This window comes from Syngnathus typhle, linkage group LG4, assembly GCF_033458585.1.
Source record: "Syngnathus typhle isolate RoL2023-S1 ecotype Sweden linkage group LG4, RoL_Styp_1.0, whole genome shotgun sequence".
NCBI lineage: Eukaryota > Metazoa > Chordata > Actinopteri > Syngnathiformes > Syngnathidae > Syngnathus > Syngnathus typhle.
In genome coordinates this window covers 6,099,708-6,107,548 of record NC_083741.1, presented here as the reverse complement: position 1 = coordinate 6,107,548, position 7,841 = coordinate 6,099,708, and positions in this window count along the sequence as shown.

Genomic DNA, 7,841 nt, shown 5'->3' with positions numbered 1-7,841 from the left:
CCGGTGCCACCGGCAGGCCGTGCACGCGGACGAGATGACCGAAAAAAGCTCCAGGAGAGCGGATGGACGCTTTTTAAGCACCGAGGCGGAGATCGCGGAGCTTTAATAGACTTCCAGCGGGCCCAAAGCGGCCAGGCAGACGGCGCAGCGCGACCTGGTACCTCGCACGGGACGCATCGCCCCCCCCGCGCACAGTTCCAGGGGGCCGGGATGACGTTTCAAAGCTGCCGCTGCAGCTGCGGCGGGGAGTGGCCTCCCTCCGGTGGACACGACGAGTAAATGACACCGGGCGCTGACGCAAACCCACGCCCGGCAGGAGAGCTCGGAAGGCGGCTAAGATTTCAAGGAAGACCCCCCCTGCGCAGACCTCCACTAGGCCGGGATGACTGTTCAGCTGTGGCGGGGAGTGGCCTCCCTCCGGTCGGCACGACGAGTAAATGACACCGGCCGCTGACGCAAACCCACGCCGGACAGGAGAGCTCGGAAGGCGGCTAAGATTTCAAGGAAGACCCCCCCTGCGCAGACCTCCACTAGGCCAGGATGACTTTTCAAAGCTGCCTCTGCAGCTGCGGCGGGGAGTTGCCTCCCTCCGGTGGACACGACGAGTAAATACACCAGCACTTGCTCTTAGATTTGTTTCTTTTTTCTTTCTTTTAGCTTCCATAATGTTACCGGGCGCTGACGCAAACCCACGCCCGGCAGGAGAGCTCGGAAGGCGGCTAAGATTTCAAGGAAGACCCCCCCTGCGCAGACCTCCACTAGGCCGGGATGACTGTTCAGCTGCGGCGGGGAGTGGCCTCCCTCCGGTCGGCACGACGAGTAAATGACACCGGCCGCTGACGCAAACCCACGCCCGGCAGGAGAGCTCGGAAGGCGGCTAAGATTTCAAGGAAGACCCCCCCTGCGCAGACCTCCACTAGGCCGGGATGACTGTTCAGCTGCGGCGGGGAGTGGCCTCCCTCCGGTCGGCACGACGAGTAAATGACACCGGCCGCTGACGCAAACCCACGCCCGGCAGGAGAGCTCGGAAGGCGGCTAAGATTTCAAGGAAGACCCCCCTGCGCAGACCTCCACTAGGCCGGGATGACTTTTCAAAGCTGCCTCTGCAGCTGCGGCGGGGAGTTGCCTCCCTCCGGTGGACACGACGAGTAAATACACCAGCACTTGCTCTTAGATTTGTTTCTTTTTTCTTTCTTTTAGCTTCCATAATGTTACCGGGCGCTGACGCAAACCCACGCCCGGCAGGAGAGCTCGGAAGGCGGCTAAGATTTCAAGGAAGACCCCCCCTGCGCAGACCTCCACTAGGCCGGGATGACTGTTCAGCTGCGGCGGGGAGTGGCCTCCCTCCGGTCGGCACGACGAGTAAATGACACCGGCCGCTGACGCAAACCCACGCCCGGCAGGAGAGCTCGGAAGGCGGCTAAGATTTCAAGGAAGACCCCCCCTGCGCAGACCTCCACTAGGCCGGGATGACTGTTCAGCTGCGGCGGGGAGTGGCCTCCCTCCGGTCGGCACGACGAGTAAATGACACCGGCCGCTGACGCAAACCCACGCCCGGCAGGAGAGCTCGGAAGGCGGCTAAGATTTCAAGGAAGACCCCCCTGCGCAGACCTCCACTAGGCCGGGATGACTTTTCAAAGCTGCCTCTGCAGCTGCGGCGGGGAGTTGCCTCCCTCCGGTGGACACGACGAGTAAATACACCAGCACTTGCTCTTAGATTTGTTTCTTTTTTCTTTCTTTTAGCTTCCATAATGTTACCGGGCGCTGACGCAAACCCACGCCCGGCAGGAGAGCTCGGAAGGCGGCTAAGATTTCAAGGAAGACCCCCCCTGCGCAGACCTCCACTAGGCCGGGATGACTGTTCAGCTGCGGCGGGGAGTGGCCTCCCTCCGGTCGGCACGACGAGTAAATGACACCGGCCGCTGACGCAAACCCACGCCCGGCAGGAGAGCTCGGAAGGCGGCTAAGATTTCAAGGAAGACCCCCCTGCGCAGACCTCCACTAGGCCGGGATGACTGTTCAGCTGCGGCGGGGAGTGGCCTCCCTCCGGTCGGCACGACGAGTAAAGCTATTTAGGAAAATCTGAGATAAATATCACTTGCATAATAATTTGGAACACGGTCCCGTGTTCCAAATTATTATGCAAAATGTATTTAGACACCAGCAATCGCACTTAGATTTGTTTCTTTTTTCTTTCTTTTAGCTTCCATAATGTTACCGGGCGCTGACGCAAACCCACGCCGGGCAGGAGAGCTCAAAAGCCGGGTAACATTTCAAGGAAGCTATTTAGGAAAATCTGAGATAAATATCCTTTGCATAATAATTTGGAACACGGTCCCGTGTTCCAAATTATTATGCAAAATGTATTTAAGTGTCATAAAGATTACATTTTTTGTTTTTCAAGTACTGAAATCACCCTCAGTCATGGTACAGTCCATGGTAGTCTGCCAGGTGAGCGCAATTGTAGTAATTAACAAGTCTATTTAAGTTCCGCGTTTTTAAGCGTTCGGCCATTTCGTTCAACCATGGGGAGGAAAAAGGATCTCTCTGCTGTCGAGAAGCGTGAAATCGTTCGATGCCTTGGACAAGGTATGCAGACATTCGATATTTCACGAAAGCTTAAGCGTGACCATCGAACTTTAAAGAAATTCGTCGCTGATTCGGAGCACACGCGGGTCCGTGCAGATAAAGGCACAACTCGGAAGATATCTGCAAGACAAACACATCGAATCAAGAGGGCGGCTGCTAGCATGCCACTACGGACGAGCAAACAAATATTCGACGCCGCACGTGCCAGTCAAGTCCCACGAACGTCGAGGTGCAGGATCCTACAGAGCCTCGCAGTTATGCGGAAACCCTCCATTCGGCCACCCCTAAACAACGCGAACAAGCAGAAACGGCTGCAGTGGGCCCAGGATTACATGAAGACTAATTTTCAGACAGTCCTGTTCACTGATGAGTGTCGTGCAACACTCGACGGTCCAGGTAGGTGTAGAAATTTAGAATAATTGTCAATTTCTGTCTATGTGAAGCCCTTTGAGACTGCTTGTGATTTAGGGCTATACAAATAAACTTGATTTGACTTGACTTTACAGATGGATGGAGTCGTGGATGGTTGGTGGACGGCCACGATAGCCCAACAAGGCTGCGGCGTCAGCAAGGAGGTGGCGGAGTCATGTTTTGGGCCGGAATCATGGGGAGAGAGCTGCTTGGCCCCTTTAGGGTCCCTGAAGGCGTGAAAATGACGTCTGTAACGTATGTGGAGTTTCTGAGTAACCACTTTCGTCCATGGTACAACAGGAAGAACCGTGCTTTCCGGAGCAAAATCATCTTCATGCACGACAATGCACCATCTCATGCTGCAAGAAATACTTCAGCAGCTTTGGCTAATATGGGACTGAAAGGGGAGACGCTGATGGTGTGGCCCCCATCCTCCCCTGACCTCAATCCTATTGAAAACTTTTGGAGCATCGTCAAGCAGAAGATCTACGAGGGTGGGAGGCAGTTCACTTCCAAACAGCAGCTCTGGGAGGCTATTCTGAAATCCTGCAAAGACATTCAACCAGAAACTGTCCAAAATCTCACAAGGTCAATGGATGCAAGGATTGTGAAGCTGCTGTTAAATAAAGGCTCCTATGTTAAAATGTAACTTGTTTGTTTTTGATTGAAAAATCCGCCGGCCAAAGAGGGGGCGCGGACGCGAAACTCACGCCGGGCAGGAGAGCTCAAAAGCCGGGTAACATTTCAAGGAACCACCGCGGAGCCAAAGAGGGGGCGCGGACGCGAAACTCACGCCGGGCAGGAGAGCTTGAAAGCCGGGTAACATTTCAAGGAACCACCGCTGACTATTTTGGGAAAATCTGAGATAAATATCACTTGCATAATAATTTGGAACACGGTGAAAAGCCGGGTAACATTTCAAGGAACCACCGCGGAGCCAAAGAGGGGGCGCGGACACGAAACTCACGCCGGGCAGGAGAGCTTGAAAGCCGGGTAACATTTCAAGGAACCACCGCTGACTATTTTGGGAAAATCTGAGATAAATATCACTTGCATAATAATTTGGAACACGGTGTGTGTGTGCGATTGCTGGTGTATTTACTCGTCGTGTCCACCGGAGGACGGCAACTCCCCGCCGCAGCGGCAGCGGCAGCGCTTAAATGTCTTCCCGGCCGCCTGGAACTCTGCACGGGGCGTGTTTCGTACCAGATCGCGCTGCGCCGTCAGCCGAGCCGCGCGCGGTCCGCTGGAAGTCTACACCCTGTTCCAAATTATTATGCAAATCGTATTTAAGTGTCAGAAAGATTAAATTTTTTGTTTTTCAATTAAACTCATGGACGGTATTCCGTGTGAGGGCTCTTTGGATAACTGAGATCAATTTCAGACACCGGTGATGATTACCGGCCAGTTGAGCCCACATTAAGGAAAAACTACTCAAGAATGGCGTTCCACATTATTAAGCAGATGATTTGAAGTTCGCTTTGAGCAGTGGCGGACGCCAACCCACGACCGGTGGGAGAGCTCGGAGGGCGGATGGGCTTTCAAGGAAGCCCCCCAGGCCGGTCCCACTCGCACTTAGAATTTTTTTTTTTTTTTTGGCTTCCATAATGTACCGGGCGCGGACGCGAAACCCACGCCGGGCAGGAGAGCTCGAAAGGCGGATAAGCATTCAAGGAAGCACCGTCTGGAGCTTCAGAGCCGTTCCGCCTAACATTTTACGCCCGATTGGGCTTCCAGGGAGGCGGCTAAGCATTTTTAACCAACCATGGAGCTTTTCTCGGACTTCCGTCTGGAGCTTCAGAGCCGTTCCGCCTAACATTTTACGCCCGATTGGGGTTCCAGGGAGGCGGGTAAGCATTTTTAACCAACCATGGAGCTTTTCTCGGACTTCCGTCTGGAGCTTCAGAGCCGTTCCGCCTAACATTTTACGCCCGATTGGGGTTCCAGGGAGGCGGGTAAGCATTTTTAACCAACCATGGAGCTTTTCTCGGACTTCCGTCTGGAGCTTCAGAGCCGTTCCGCCTAACATTTTACGCCCGATTGGGGTTCCAGGGAGGCGGCTAAGCATTTTTAACCAACCATGGAGCTTTTCTCGGACTTCCGTCTGGAGCTTCAGAGCCGTTCCGCCTAACATTTTACGCCCGATTGGGGTTCCAGGGAGGCGGGTAAGCATTTTTAACCAACCATGGAGCTTTTCTCGGACTTCCGTCTGGAGCTTCAGAGCCGTTCCGCCTAACATTTTACGCCCGATTGGGCTTCCAGGGAGGCGGCTAAGCATTTTTAACCAACCATGGAGCTTTTCTCGGACTTCCGTCTGGAGCTTCAGAGCCGTTCCGCCTAACATTTTACGCCCGATTGGGGTTCCAGGGAGGCGGGTAAGCATTTTTAACCAACCATGGAGCTTTTCTCGGACTTCCGTCTGGAGCTTCAGAGCCGTTCCGCCTAACATTTTACGCCCGATTGGGGTTCCAGGGAGGCGGGTAAGCATTTTTAACCAACCATGGAGCTTTTCTCGGACTTCCGTCTGGAGCTTCAGAGCCGTTCCGCCTAACATTTTACGCCCGATTGGGGTTCCAGGGAGGCGGGTAAGCATTTTTAACCAACCATGGAGCTTTTCTCGGACTTCCGTCTGGAGCTTCAGAGCCGTTCCGCCTAACATTTTACGCCCGATTGGGGTTCCAGGGAGGCGGGTAAGCATTTTTAACCAACCATGGAGCTTTTCTCGGACTTCCGTCTGGAGCTTCAGAGCCGTTCCGCCTAACATTTTACGCCCGATTGGGGTTCCAGGGAGGCGGGTAAGCATTTTTAACCAACCATGGAGCTTTTCTCGGACTTCCGTCTGGAGCTTCAGAGCCGTTCCGCCTAACATTTTACGCCCGATTGGGGTTCCAGGGAGGCGGGTAAGCATTTTTAACCAACCATGGAGCTTTTCTCGGACTTCCGTCTGGAGCTTCAGAGCCGTTCCGCCTGACTTTTAACGTAGAGTACCGGGCGCAAACCACTAACTCAAGCCCGGCATGGCAGCTCGAAAGGCGGCTAAGCATTCAAGGAAGCGACGCCGGCCGGTCCGCGGGCCAAATAGGGTCCAGTAAAGTACCGGGCGCAAACCACTAACTCAAGCCCGGCATGGCAGCTCGAAAGGCGGCTAAGCATTCAAGGAAGCGACGCCGGCCGGTCCGCGGGCCAAATAGGGTCCAGTAAAGTACCGGGCGCAAACCACTAACTCAAGCCCGGCATGGCAGCTCGAAAGGCGGCTAAGCATTCAAGGAAGCGACGCCGGCCGGTCCGCGGGCCAAATAGGGTCCAGTAAAGTACCGGGCGCGGCCACTAACGCCTTGTGGCGGTCGCCTTGTGGCGGTCGGGGGGTGGCGGTCGGGGCTGGCGCTTGGGGCCGGTGGCGGTCGCCTTGTGGCGGTCGCCTTGTGGCGGTCGCCTTGTGGCGGTCGGGGGGTGGCGGTCGGGGCTGGCGCTTGGGGCCAGTGGCGGTCGCCTTGTGGCGGTCGCCTTGTGGCGGTCGCCTTGTGGCGGTCGCCTTGTGGCGGTCGCCTTGTGGCGGTCGGGGGGTGGCGGTCGGGGCTGGCGCTTGGGGCCAGTGGCGGTCGCCTTGTGGCGGTCGCCTTGTGGCGGTCGCCTTGTGGCGGTCGCCTTGTGGCGGTCGCCTTGTGGCGGTCGGGGGGTGGCGGTCGGGGCTGGCGCTTGGGGCCAGTGGCGGTCGCCTTGTGGCGGTCGCCTTGTGGCGGTCGCCTTGTGGCGGTCGCCTTGTGGCGGTCGGGGGGGTGGCGGTCGGGGCTGGCGCTTGGGGCCAGTGGCGGTCGCCTTGTGGCGGTCGCCTTGTGGCGGTCGCCTTGTGGCGGTCGCCTTGTGGCGGTCGCCTTGTGGCGGTCGCCTTGTGGCGGTCGCCTTGTGGCGGTCGGGGGGTGGCGGTCGGGGCTGGCGCTTGGGGCCAGTGGCGGTCGCCTTGTGGCGGTCGCCTTGTGGCGGTCGCCTTGTGGCGGTCGCCTTGTGGCGGTCGGGGGGTGGCGGTCGGGGCTGGCGCTTGGGGCCAGTGGCGGTCGCCTTGTGGCGGTCGCCTTGTGGCGGTCGCCTTGTGGCGGTCGCCTTGTGGCGGTCGCCTTGTGGCGGTCGGGGGGTGGCGGTCGGGGCTGGCGCTTGGGGCCAGTGGCGGTCGCCTTGTGGCGGTCGCCTTGTGGCGGTCGCCTTGTGGCGGTCGCCTTGTGGCGGTCGCCTTGTGGCGGTCGCCTTGTGGCGGTCGCCTTGTGGCGGTCGGGGGGTGGCGGTCGGGGCTGGCGCTTGGGGCCAGTGGCGGTCGCCTTGTGGCGGTCGCCTTGTGGCGGTCGCCTTGTGGCGGTCGCCTTGTGGCGGTCGCCTTGTGGCGGTCGGGGGGTGGCGGTCGGGGCTGGCGCTTGGGGCCAGTGGCGGTCGCCTTGTGGCGGTCGCCTTGTGGCGGTCGCCTTGTGGCGGTCGCCTTGTGGCGGTCGCCTTGTGGCGGTCGCCTTGTGGCGGTCGGGGGGGTGGCGGTCGGGGCTGGCGCTTGGGGCCAGTGGCGGTCGCCTTGTGGCGGTCGCCTTGTGGCGGTCGCCTTGTGGCGGTCGCCTTGTGGCGGTCGCCTTGTGGCGGTCGGGGGGTGGCGGTCGGGGCTGGCGCTTGGGGCCAGTGGCGGTCGCCTTGTGGCGGTCGCCTTGTGGCGGTCGCCTTGTGGCGGTCGCCTTGTGGCGGTCGCCTTGTGGCGGTCGGGGGGTGGCGGTCGGGGCTGGCGCTTGGGGCCAGTGGCGGTCGCCTTGTGGCGGTCGCCTTGTGGCGGTCGCCTTGTGGCGGTCGGGGGGTGGCGGTCGGGGCTGGCG